At 36.1% G+C, this 14,338-nt stretch overlaps 1 protein-coding gene across 1 annotated transcript in view; it reads left to right on the forward strand.

Moving 5' to 3' along the window:
- Positions 1–584: 584 nt before the first annotated feature.
- Positions 585–14,338, forward strand: part of Wasf3 (WAS protein family, member 3) — a 70,914-nt gene continuing 57,160 nt past the window's right edge. Inside the window, exon 1 of the mRNA XM_013027260.1 lies at positions 585–671. The gene's annotated coding sequence lies outside the window, so the exon portion shown is untranslated. The remainder of the gene's footprint in view (positions 672–14,338) is intronic.

Here is a 14,338-nt window from a genome sequence, read left to right on the forward strand (position 1 = left end):
TTTAAATTCAAACTTGTCAGATTGTTCTGCAGGATTCCTGCTAATATCCTTTTCTAGGTAATACTTTATAGGATCTAGTCAGCAAGTATAAACTATTAATATTTTTATCCTCATGTACTATTGAAGTACATATAAAATGATCATCAAGATTTTACTTAAATTTAAATGCTGTTGTGGGAAAAAATAATTCAAAAGCTCCTATCAAGTACATTTCTTATGTGAATGATCAATATTATTTGATTCATTTTGTCAGCAGTAACAAAGGTAAAATGCACATGTTACTATCAAGTAAAAATATTGAATAGTTTAGTTGAAGATACCTATACTTTCCTTCTCCCCTTTACTGATACTAATTGAAGTAAATTTTAGAGTTTATTCCAGAAAAGGGAATTGGCATGGCACAAGAATTCACATGCCATTTTAGTTCCTTGCTTAAACAAATTAAAAAGAACTAGCTCTGGGTTTGGTTAAGGCTCCCTTGGTAAAATTACTGAAATGCAAAATTGAATTGAAGATATTGTGGAAGATTTGAAAGCATTTTGCCTACTGGCATTTAATTTTTAATTTTTTTAATTTTAGTTTTAATATTGACTGCTGTTACTACTGATATCTGAGACAAAGTGGTTATGCAACAAGTAGAAGATCTCTGCAACCCCATCAACAATTAAAAGGTAAGACTGAATAACTTTTACTCTTAAAGCCATTCAGTGCCAATAACATTATAGTCTGGCATCTAATTGGAAGGAGAACAGCATGAACTATTTTAATATATTTAAATATTTAATATTCATTATTAGGTTTTGATACATTATTGATAGCTATCAATACTTTAGGAATTTTAAAGAGAAAAATATGTTTTGGTACACTTGTCATCTTTTTCTTATATGATTAAAAAACACAGATATCTCATCTTTGACTCACTAAATTGAGTTCTCATCTTCCCTGTGCATTTTGTCCGTTCTTATTTTTTGAGAGTTTAACCAGTTTTTGGTTTTTGTTATCTGACTCTTGCTAGTGAAAGGCATGAGAATCCAAGGTTTAATGCTAGTCAATTTTATTGTAATTCTCTTTGAAGTAAGGGTAATTCCAACTGTGACTAAAATGAGGTTTTAAAATTACTTATGGATTTTAGCTATCTGTGTTGCTGCATCTTTGAGGGATAATAAAGGAGTAATGAGGCATACTAGACTAGTAGGGTAAGTCATAGCTTTGAGCCTCACCTTCCTCATGTGTAAACTAATACCATCTGTCTTGCCTTTTATAGGGTTATAAAAATCAAATGAGATGATAAATGTGTAATTTCATTCTTTTCTTTTACTGCTGGGACAGACAGAGAAGATCTAGTTATTTGTGATAACATTGATAAACCTGTAGCCCTGTTAATCAGAAACAAAGCAGAAACTCCTATTACTAGAAAATAAGTAAGACCATTACTATATATCTTAGAATATTAAAAGTCCAATAAGGATGTATTGTGGATCACTTGATGTTAATAAATTTGATAACTTAGATAAGTAGACAAATTCTATCAAAGACATAAACTACCAAGCTATATTCAAGAGTTGTATAACCTTATTGAAGAAATTAAATCTGTAGCTGAAACCATTCCCACAGCTGAGCACCAGCAACTCCTGCCTCAGCAGGATGAGATGTGAAGATCACAGTTGGAAGCCAACCTAAACAGGAAAATCCATGAAATTTATCTTCAGTTAATCACAAAAATCCAGAAATGGACCTGTCGGTTAAGTGCTACAGCTCTAGCCTTGAGCAATAGAGTTCAGGGACAGCCCCAGAACCAGCACCAAAAATAAACAAAAAAATTCCTACAAAGAAAAAGAATAGTCTTCAGTTCCTTACTGTTAGATTATACTACTATGTACTTTTGATATTGTGTCAAAACTCTTAGAAATAATCCTAACTACTCAGCAAGATGAGATCTAATAATCATGGTTTGAAGCCAGCCTAGGCAGGAAAGTCTGTGAAGACTTTTCCTTTACAATTAACCACCAGAAATGCTGGAAGTGGAGCTGTGGGTCAAATGGTAGAGTGCTAGCCATTGAACAGCAATGTCCAGGCTCTGTGTTCAAGCCCCAGTACTGACATAAAACAAAAGTAAAATAAAAACAAAATCTCTCAGAAATAGAATCAAGGGAACATGAGATTATTTTAGGTCAACATTAGTTGGATACAAAAAGGGCATTATTTAATAAAATTTAATGAATTATATACAGTTAATATTACTGAATCAAATACGGCTGCTTGCCTATAACAGCTCACTGAAGTCAAATGGCAAGGTGTGAGTGAAGGAAGTAGCTTCATTACACAGGCTGACTAGAGGACAGAGGATCTACTGGAAATGTTAGAAATAATACTTCAAAGCTTAGCACACAGTAGGCTTCCGGTGATGACTGTGCTGGGAAGATTTGTAGAAACGTTATAAGACTTTAGCTTTGTTAGAACTGGTTTTGAGTACAAGTTGTTACAATGACTAATTATGTCACTTGGGGTACCTACTTTTTATTTTTAACCTTTTTTCCATAGTTCCTTAATCTGTGAAAACCACACTAAACTTGTAGTGGGATGGAAATAGCCCAACATACATAAAATGTACTATTTTTCACATGTCATCATGGTTTACTGTTATTAGCTTTATGAAACATATTTCTAGTTAATTTTTATCAAGTTATTGCAATTTTCTGATGGTTATAATGATTTGGGGGGGTATTTTTCAGAATAGTAATTTGCTAGGATGCCAGAGTTGGATGTTTTAAGAACAAATGGTTACACATTTGAGATATTTTAGTAACTAGTATTTCATGGCTGAAAGAATTGGGTATAGTTAATTAGAATAGCTAATTGCTCTTACTTTCTTGGGTAAAATTTTTAGTTGCCAAAAATAACTCCATAAAGGTATGTCTTGTTTCTAAAAATACAGAGATCAAAGGTTGATAGTATCTGCTGCTGCTTTGATTATGTCCTTTTTTTTTAAAAAAAACATTGTATCCATTCATAAAAAATCGCCAATATTTGAGAATGAACAAAAATAGTTATTTAGTAGCTTGTGGCCACATTTGTGGTGAAGTACATGCATAGAATCTAAAGATTCAGTCTCTTGCTCCACCAAAAAAAAAATGTTTGAATTGATTCAACTACTTGGTTGTTGGGATTTTGTTCCTGTTTTTTTTGTTTTTTGTTGTTGTTGTCGATGTTTTATTTGTTTTCTAATAGTGGCCTTTGAACCCAGGACCTTGTGTTTGTTTGGCTTGTTTGCTTGGCTGTGCTCTGTCAGTTGAGCATAAGCCACTAGCACCCTGTTCAACTTTCTGTTTCAGACCATAGTAACAGGATTTTCTTTATGTACACTTGGCAAATTGTCCATAATTTTTCTCCCTCTTTATTCTTTCTCCCTTTTGTCTTTATGTAGCCTAAGCTGGCCTTGGACTCCTGATCCTCTTACCTTAGTCTCCTGAGTTCTAGGATAATAGAGCAATGCCACCATGCCTAACTAATTTTGTATTTTATGATTTGTTATTTCCCCATAGAGTTTAAATTTGTATCTAATGTTTTTGGATTTTGGTTTGTGATTTATGTGAATGCCACTTTCAAATAATTGATCTACAAGAGTTAGGCATAGAAAAACATGATACATGTTGCTTAATAAAAGGAGTAGTGCTGATCATTTCTAAGCCTTGTAATTCATAGAAACAGAAACTAGACTTTAAAATTAATTGGATAGGAAGAAGACAAGTCCTAACAGATTCTGAACAACTAAAAATTCTTAATGAATTTAAAATTTCTTTGTGATCAGAAAGTCATCTTTCTAGCCACTACTACAGTACTATTGACAATTTTAGATTCAGAATATTTATAGATATATTTTACATTTATATGCTTTACATTATAAAATAATGCTGCTTTTACCATTTTAAGCTGTGCTTCCAAATTATTTATTTACTTATTCATTTATTTAGTCTTTGGTGCCTGTCCTGGGCTTGAACTCAGGGCCTAGATATTGTCCTTGAGTGCTAGGAGTCTGCATATATATGCTTGTCTTCCTGGTCTTGTTTTCTTGTGCCAAGAAATTTAGTCTTGTGTTTATTGATAATAGTAGATCTAATGTTTGCATGTGTTAATAATTTGTATCTACAATGTTCCCCAAAGTTTCATAAATCTTACCTGTTCACCAAAGTCTCACCTACCTTAGTCCCAGCCTGGGGTACAATGGGAGTTTAGGCCTTTAGGAGATGGAAGCAGATCTTGGGGATGTGCTTATGAAGGATATATTGGGACCCAGCCTCTTCTCTCTCGCTTCCCTGCGGCTATGAGTTGAACAGTTTCATCTGCCATGTGTACCTGTTCTGTACTTCCTCACCACAGGCCCAAAGGAAACAGGACCTGAAACTTCTGACACAGTGATCCAAAATTAGTCCCTTTCCTCATTAGTTGATTACTTCAAGTATTTGTTCACATAAAAACTGACCTACATAGCATGCAAATACTAAATTACGTTCAGTGATTATCCATTTTGTTGTATGTTCTTACATATCTCAGATTAACTATGTCTCATTACATTGAGGCATAGATCACTGACAGTAAACTATGCTTACTTAAATGCGCAGCTTGATAAGTTCTGAAATGTGTATGCATCTATAAAATCATCACAGTTGAGATAGTTAGCATACTGTTACTCCCAATAGTTTTCTCATGACTCTTAGTTATCCCTTTCTCCTGGCTCTTCTCTACTCTCAGACTACTGATCTGCTTTCTGTTACTTGATTGGTTTGCTTTTTGTAGAATTTTATACCAATGGAATCGTATAGTCTTGTTATGCCTGGCTTTCATTATCATAATTATTTTGAGACTCATCTCTGATGTGTGTATCAACTTGTTAATTGTATATTATTGCTGAGTTATATAGTACATTGTGTATCCATTCAGCTATTGCTAGATATTTGAGGTTTTATAGTTTTTAGCTATTACAAATAAAGCTGCACAAACGGTCGAGTACAAATCCTCATGTGAGCACATGCATATATACCTAGGAGTAGAATGACCCCATCACATAGAAAGTTTATGTTTAACTTTATAACAAACTGCCAAACAGTCCAAAGTGGTTCGATTATTTTACATGCCCACCAACACTTTGTATGGTTAGTCTAAATTTAGTCATTCTGATGGATATGCAGTGACTTGTGACTTTGACTTGCAACCATGGTGTGCATATTTTAAAGAGGTTATTGCCATTGTGCATCCTCTTTAGGTGTCCAGATCTTTGCTCATTAAAAAATCTTTGCTTATATCAAGAGTTGGGCTGGGAAGGGCTCAAGTGGTAGAGTGCTAGCCTTGAGCTGAAGAGCTGAGGGACAGCACCCAAGCCCAGAGTTCAGGCCCCACGACTGGAACCCCCCCCCCCAAAATACCAAGAGTTTTTATTAGTGAGTTTTTTGTTTGTTTTTTGTCGGTCGAGGGGCTTGAACTCTGGGCCTGGGTGCTGTCCCTCAGCCCTTCAGCTCAAGGCTAGCACTCTACCACTTGAGCTACAGCGCCATTTCCTTATTAGTGAGTTTTGACAACTCTTACCAACATTTGGATAAATGCCTTTATTTGATGAGTGATTTGTACTTTCCTCCATATTAGCATTTTTTAAACATCAGAATGGAATTGTTGAGAGTGATGTGGTGTTAATTTCTGTCCTTACTTTGGCATTTTCCCTAGTTCTCTCTCCTAAGAATCACCCCCTCCCCCAAAAAAGAAATAGTTAATCTTTGCCATTCTTTTTCCCCCTTACTTTTCTTCTTTTTTCTTTTTTTTTTGTTTTGTTTTGTTAGAGCATTTGTGTTCTCTTGTTGCCAGTTTCTCAGCTAGCTGTACTTGAGTTAATCCCTTCAAGGGGTTGCTTTCTTCTGCAGGACACAGATGGCCCATGGTAAATGTCTTCATTAGGCTCTGGGATAGTCAGCCTTTGTTTCTGAGTCAAGGGGATCTGTCATTCCAGTTCTGATCAGCATTGACTTACCTTCTCTGATGGCATAGTCAAACAGTTTAAGCCTAGCCTAAAGTATTCCAAAAAGTTGTTGTCACAAGTCAGAATAGTGGTTCAGATTGAGTAATGAGAATGCTGGAGGCAGTTTGCCAACATTCCACAATTTATTAAGCACTGTTTAGCTGTGATTTCATTTGCACTACATTTATTGTGTAATTTCTATTCTTTGTATCTTGTTTACTTTTTTTGTAAGATCCACTTCATGGCCATTTTTACATTTTCCCGAATTTCAAAAAAGAAGTTTATTTTCATATTAATGTCTATTTAGAAATAACTAGTGATTAAAATTTGTTAATCATTCAAACCTTGTTTTTTATTTTTGGTTTCTAAGAAAATTATTGTCTTCTATAGAGAGGGCAGTAAAAGTTCATGGTTATAATTTTAATGAAATTTTACCCATTAAATGTAAAATGTCCTTGTCTGTTTTATTGCTTTTGCTTTGAGTTTCCGTTGTGTCTTCTGTTAATATTGCTGTACCCTATCACCTATTTGTCAATATTTGCCTGGTATATCTCTGTAGTCCTTTCATTTTCATCCTTCCTGGTTGTTTTGGTATAGATATGCTTTTAAGTACTATTTTTTAAAACTCAGCTGGTAAGTTGCTTTCTTTTATTAGATTCATTTAGTGTAACAGGTGTTTTACAAAAGTTAGACAAGAAATGCACTTACTATCTTACATATATAACTGTAATCCCTCTGTATATTATTTTGACAATAAAATTTTTAAAAAAGAAATGAAAAAAAGTTTGAACTTAGACTATGCCATAATCTGCCCAGTAGTATTGGTCATGTTTTCTTATGTATTGGTAACTCAGGTTTATTTCCTTGTAAAATGGAAATATTAATGTTTTGTCTCATTTTTAAAGAAGTAAATGAATTGATCTATGTAAAATGTTTAATTTTAACATTAGGCACATTATGTAAGTCTTCACTACAAATACATGACTTTATTAGTATTTATTATAATTATTGGTGGGTCACCAATAATACCTTTTTATTAGGAAATAAAAAAATTCCTATCCATTTATGACTTTGTTATAGTTTTTTCCCCCCTGTAATGGGCTGTTATTGATTCTTCTAATATTTAAATACTAAATATTAACTATACAAAGAATATTCATATACAGATAACATTCTTCCTTAAAAAAATACTTATATTTGAGATTAAAATGCCCTTTAGGTGTAAATCTGCTCATCCCAAGTATAGGTACCCCATAGTTAGGAATTTGGGATGTTTCCTTGCAGACTGAACTGTTGCTGTATAAATGCATAGTCCTCTCACAAGTGGTACACATTATTCTTAATCTTACTGTTTTCATTCTACTACATTTTGGAGATCACTTCATAATATATTTGTTTTTCTCCCTTTTCCTGTTGGTAGTCATTTCCAGGTTATCACTACATCAAATGGTGTTGTAGTAAACATTTTTGTACATGAATCATAATGCAAAAGTGATAATATATGTTAGAATAAACAGTGGAAAAGTCCAGTAATATACATGTTCTTAGGTTAGCTGTTAACCCATTGGAGAGGCAATTTGAGAGTATTTACATGTTAAACTAACTGTTTAATTTCCCAACAATTTTTCCATCATTTGACAGAGCCTCACATATATTTTTGCTGGACTGCAAAAGGAAACATGGTGTTTCATTGCTCTGTTAATTATGAGTGATTGATCACCATTTGTTTCTCAGATAAGGCTTGCCTGGATCTTCCCATTATGGTTCTTTTGTCATGCATACTGATGTCTACATTCTTCCTGCCATACTTTTGGCTTATGGTTTTTTCCATTATTCTTACTGCTATTAAACTTTTTGAGGTTATCTGTCATTTGTAGGTCTTTTTATTTCTGTGAATTTTAAACTAAAGGTACCCCAAGACCAGGTGCTCTGTTTACCTGATCTAGACCTATATTTATCTATTCAGGTCTCTGTTCTATTTCTTTAATCTCTATTTTTGAGTATATAACTTTTGAAATAAAAATTTTCTTTATAATTTACTTTGTTGTTGTTTTAGAAATGATATATAGTGGGTTTGCATTTATACACGTCAGGTAATGAGTACATTTCCTTTTGCATAGTGTCATCTCTTCCCTCATTTTCTCCCATACCCTCGCTCCCATCTCCACCCACGAGTTGCATAGTTCACCTTCATCAATGTCCAGTGCATACCACTGCTATACTTTTTGCGCCTTTTCCTCTGATTCTGTGCCTTCCTCCTACCCTCTCACAGATGTGCACATGAATACACTGTATATAAGGTAAAAAATACAGAGTCATCAGGAAAAAAACAAATTAAGAAAAAAGTCCTTTGTTTCCATATCTTTGGAGTTCATTTGAAGTAATTTTCTATAAACAGTTACCATTTGCACATACATACATATCATGCATACCTTATCATAAATTTCTTATTTCAGTTGAGAAAGATGGTTATTATGTGCTGAAGCCTAAAAGAAGAGTAGCTTACATACAATTCTAAATTGAGCAAAAGGAAATTGTCCTTCCTTATGCTGCAAATTAGTTTTTCATACCACCCACAACACTATTTCCCTAAGTCTTCTTAGAGACTGGGTAGATATCCTAGTCTTTTGTACATAGCTTCTTGGCAGATATCATATGGGGTTAGTTACCAAGTGTCAACTGAATCCTTGGTCTACAGGAGTCCAGAAGGGTTATTTTCCTGGCTTGGGAAATCTAAGTTAGGACACAAATATCTGAGTCTGTACAGTAGTTAACCCAATGCTAGTCATGTATATTAACTCTAAAACAGAATAAAGTAGGGATGTAAAACTTCAGCACAGTCAGATCAAGGCAGTATATGAAGCTGAGGGACCAGACAAAACAATTGGTTTAATTTGATAAAACATAGACCAGCTCTTCCCTTAGACATTCAGAGATGACAATTCTGATAAATGGTCCATTGCTTAACTACTTAAAAACTGAAGTCTGGTGCTGGTGGCTCATGCCTGTAATCCTACCTACTCAGGAGGCTGAGATTTGAAGATTATGGTTTGAAGCTTGCCTAGACAAGAAAGTCTATGAGACTTTTAACTCCACTAAACTACTGAAAAAGCTGGAAATAGAGCTATGAGTCAAGTGGTAGAGTGCTAGCCTTGAACACAAAAAGCTCAGGGATAGCACCCAAGCCCAGAGTTCAAGCCCAGGACTGGCATCAAAAAAATTAAAAAGAAAAAAGAAACAAGGAATATTGGTAGGAATCTGCAGAAATCAAGGGAAGAATGAATAGAAGCATCAGATAGAATTTAAGGATCATTTATATACTGGAGCAGACAATTTATTTATGGGACTTCATTTAAAAAAAAATTGTCAGTGTGGGGCTTGAACTCTGGATCTGGGCTTTGTCCCTGAGCTCTTCAGCTCAAAGCAAGTGCTCTATCACTTGAGCCACAGTACACTTCCAGTTTTCTGGTGGTTTATTGGAGATAAGAGTACCACAGACTTTTCCTGATCGGACTGGTTTTGAACTGTGATCCTTAAATCTCAGCCTCTTGTGAGTAGCTAGTATTACAGGTGTGAGCTACTGGCTGGGACTTCCTTTATGTCCTGGTAAGATGCGGAGCTGAAGTAGCCTTGGCTTATTGGTATATTTACAAACTATGTTCATAAGAAGCATTTACAAGTGAGGTGTAGGGGTAAGAGCACCAGTAGAAGTTGGATGCCCAGATTATAGTTTCTGTTCCATAATCTGGGAGATTTTAGTCTATTCCAATGTTTGTAAAATGAAGAATTTGGTCTAGATATTTTAAAACTATAAATTGTTTTTATTAAATATTGGGCTTTTTGTAAATTGTCAAAACACAAAAGGAAAATAGTTTGTGGTGAAAGCATCTCTAGTAACGTGTCAAAATAAACTTTGTGCATAATAAAGGACTATATACACTGTAGACTCAACTATAGAATAGGTTTATATGGCCTGGTGCACTGCATATCTGTTTATGTGGAAACCAGAGCTTAGAAAGAACTTAGTTTCTTACATGTAACAGAAAAATATTAATGTAAATTTGTAAGTCAAACACAGTGGACATAACATTAAGCAATAAAATCAATACATAGGACTCAAAGGAGGCTAGGTCTGGAATAGAAGTTATTCTCTGAGTCCTTTCTGCTGTCTCCAGTACCGAGGAGGGAAGGAAAGACAGGGTTTGGAAGGATCTTCCCTACCCAAGCTCCTCACGTAAATCACTTTGTGTTCACTCTGGATGCATGGTTTTTCTTTGACTGGCTTTGAGATTTCTTCCTACAGCAGAAAAACTATATGACAAGTGCCCATGGTACACACCTTGGTGGAGAGAAACCTCAGCCTGGATAGCAGATCTTTGCATTTCAGTTAGAAGCCGAGATGAGCTTCTACTTGGTGACTTTAGATGCCATTTTTGTGGCCCACAAAACACAAATCACCTAGAATGTCCTCCAGAAATAGATACTTGACAAATATGTTTCATACTTATAACTGTATTTTTCCATGCACAATTAGATTCTGAAGAAGGCCAAGTTACTTTTTAAAAGTAGTGGAAAGCTACTATTAAGCCTCAAGGAACTCCACTCTCTCACCTCATGGTGAGTAGCTTCTCTGTATCCTTGTACCATACATAGTGCTTAGGATTTAGTGTTCAGTGTTGTCCCTGATACCCCATTCCAATTGTGTGTTAATGTCCCAGTAGGAAAAATACCTCCACTTGTACGGTAGCATATCCTCCCCAACCCACCACCAAATCATTAACTCCTCAAGGAAAGGGATTTCATTTTGCTGTTTTTATCCGTTCAGTCTTTATATGTCTATTGTCTACAGCATATTGAAAATGTACTAAATTGTTGGAGAGTAGATGAATCTGGCATGGCAGTTATAAAAGCTAATTGAGAGGAAATAAAGGAGATCAGAGCTGGAGGGGGAAAGCAAATCCATTTCTCCAGAGAAGCAACTGAGGCCCATTCTGATTTATAAACTTGCACAGGTTCATATAGTGTTAATTTGAGCCCACTCCCTGATTCAGTGTTGTTTGATGGAAGCTTTTGTCTGTCATGCTATAGAAACATACAGGCCACATTCCACATTGCAGACAGAGGTAAACATTTATCCCAATGAAATGCTTTGGTAATATAATATGATCTCTGTTCTCCCTTGACCTCTTCAAATCACAGCTTTTGTCTAAAGCATAACTAAGAGAGGAAGAGGATTGAAGGTTTAGATCACCAAGACCCTTGCTTTGAGAGTGTAATGTTATTGGTAGCTGTCTTGTGGGAACTGTTGGGAGGTACCTGACTCAACACAGACAGATATAAAACTGAGATAGACAGCCACAACCCTGCCCATCAAAATGGAAAGGGTCCTATGAAGTGAAAAGGTAGGGGAGGAGTTTGGGCCACTCTCTGGGGCATAGGCACACTTATTATGAGGTGAATACAAGCAAGTGTGATTAAAAAGCTAAATATCTGCAGTAGGAACACATTTTGTTCTGTATGTATGATGTAGTCTGTACTGCTTGATTTAGCTCTTCCACGCACTGCACTCTAATTGCCTGGCGTGCAGCAATCAGAGCAAAGGTTACCAGTATATCAGGAATAGAAAGGACAGAATTATTAACATTCCTAGCTTCTGCAAATTGGGGTACTCAAAACTCATGAGGATGTCTTGATGTCTCCACAGTAAAGAAAGAAACTCATTACAAAATCTGTTTAGTCTACACTCATCTAGCCTATTAGTAATAAGGTTCTAACATACATAATAGGGGCTTAAAAATTAATATGTTACTCTGAATCCTATCCACTCTATTTGCAGTGGCAACATATGCTCAGGAAGAATCACAGTTGGGGTTTCATTTTAATTTATACAGCCCATTGTAGTGTAGCCTGTATGTGAAAGCGCTAATCTAGCAGTGGTATTCTTTTCTTTCCAAAGTTGTTTGTTCACTTTGGGGTCTCTATACATGAATACCGAGAGTGTACTCAGTGTTCATTCATCAAGAATGTTAGTTTGCTGTTTTCCTCCTTTCTGAATATGGTTATTACTTCAATCTGAAACAAAGCTGATATGGTAATTTCATGCTTTCTGTGGTGCAGAGTATTTCCCTTCCAATTATGATCTAAAAAGTTGTGAGAGAACATGGCTTCTGCTGACATAAACCAAAGAACCCAGAATAATCACTTTAAAAAAAATCTCCGAATGTAATAACTTTTCTTAAAATCCTGAAAGTGGCAAGCTCTCCTAACATGACATAAGATGCTTGGGCGGCTCCATGTATGGCAGGGCACAGAAGGAACAGAGACTACTATAGAAACAAAGAACTCAGTTAAAATTTTAGTGCACTAAGGGATTCTCAAAGATTTGAGTGTGAGCTAACACAGTGGTTTGAAATAACTGGGAACTGCAGATACAGGGGAATTCACTCTCAAGGGCCTAATTGACGATTCACAGAAAGGCACCAGACAGAAGTCTCTTGGTGGTTCAGCCTGCAGCAGGTGCCACCTGGGGCATGCACAAAGGAATGTCTACTTCCCCAGAGCCTTCTCTTCTATGGGATAAGGTTGTTGGGAGAGAAACAATCTTGTACCCAGAAGGATCCAGCAAGGTCTCCTCCTGGGCAAAGAATAGTAACAGCAGTAGGACAACTTCTTTAGGCTTATGAGTTTTCACGGATACAAAGCCAAAGTTTGCCTCTGCTGCAAGGGACAGGAACTCTCATTTCCAAGACAGGGACAAATATAACACAGAGTTTAGTTGCCCTAGAAGATGCAGATTCATGAACTCATAAGCATAACCTTTTTAGCCCAGAATTTTATAGCCGGAGAGACATCTTAAAGTAAGTCATATAAGTTTTTTGAGACAAAAGCCAAAGAAACTGATTGTCAAGTGATCTTTATTATAAGAAATATTAAAGCACATTCTTCACACAAAAGAGTGCCCCACGGACTCCTTTTAAGAGACTCTGAAGTAGCTCCATGTAAGTCATATTTTCCATTATTTCACCTAACTGTTGACTATCCAAAGCAAAAATAATGTATTATGGGCTTATAAAAAGTAAAATATATGATCACATATTCCCCAAATACACTTTTTACATTAGGATTCTCCAGTAAAGCAGAACTAACAGGATGTGTGCGTGCACACGCATGTGCATGGGCATGTCCAAAAGCAGGAGAAGACAGAGGTCTTAGCAAGAGAATTTATCCAATCTCCACTTGTTGTTTTATTGGAGCTTTCAAAGGATTAAATGACCTCTCCCTATTGCAGTTTTAATGTCTTCCAAAACATTATCACAGACATGCCCCAAAATAATGTTTTACTAGTTACCTGGGCTCCCCTGACCCAGTCAGTTCACCACCCCACTTATCTAAAATTATGCTAGGCACAAATAGATTAGTATTAATCAAAGATAGGTGAGTAGGTTAAAAATGTACATTATAAGCTTTGAACAGCCACTATAAAAAAAGTAGAGTAGAAATGAATAAAAACTAGTTATGGAGGTATAGTGAGATCGTGAAATTAAATACAAGAGGACAAAAAAGTAGAGTTGGGAGCAAAGAAGAGATATCACTATGAGAAAACCACTAGCAAGATGAAAACATATAAACTGTTCATGATCTAAACACTCAGTTAAAAGAGGTTATCAGAGCCAGGCGCTGGTGGCTCACACCTGTAATCCTAGTTACTCAGGAGGCTGAGATCTGAGGATCGTGGTTCAAAGCCAGCCTGGGCAGGAGAGACTGTGAGACTCCTATCTCCAATAAACCACCAGAAAACCGGAAGTGGCACTGTAGCTCAAGTGGTAGAGCTCTCGCCTTGAGCTGAAGAGCTGAGGGACAGCGCCCAGGCCCAGAGTTCAAGCCCCATGACTGACAAAAAAAAAAAAGAGGTTATCAGATTGTATTACTGTCTAAAATAAACTCAATCTAAATATGAAGACCAAGGAAAATTGAAAGGAAAAAGTTACTCTATAATCAGTAAGAACAGACAATAATCCTAAATTGTGTGGGTACTGCAAAACAGACTTTCATGAGGACTGGCAGAGTAACTCAGAGTGGTAGAGTAGTTGCTTACCAAGCACAAAGCCCTAGGTTCAAACTCCAGTACTGCCTCCCTCCCTGCCTGCCTCCCTCCCTCCCTCCTTCCCTCCCTCCCTCCCTCCTTTCCTTCCTTCCTTCCTTCCTTCCTCCCTCCCTCCCTCCCTCCCTCCCTCTCTTCTTCTTTCTTTCTTTCTTTCTTTCTTCCTCCTTCTTCTTTTACTTGATTTCCTAATTTTCTGTCTTTTTTTTTTTTTGCTATCCTCAACAATATAT

This window comes from Dipodomys ordii, unplaced genomic scaffold (genome assembly GCF_000151885.1).
Source record: "Dipodomys ordii isolate 6190 unplaced genomic scaffold, Dord_2.0 Scaffold102, whole genome shotgun sequence".
NCBI classification, from domain to species: Eukaryota; Metazoa; Chordata; class Mammalia; order Rodentia; family Heteromyidae; genus Dipodomys; species Dipodomys ordii.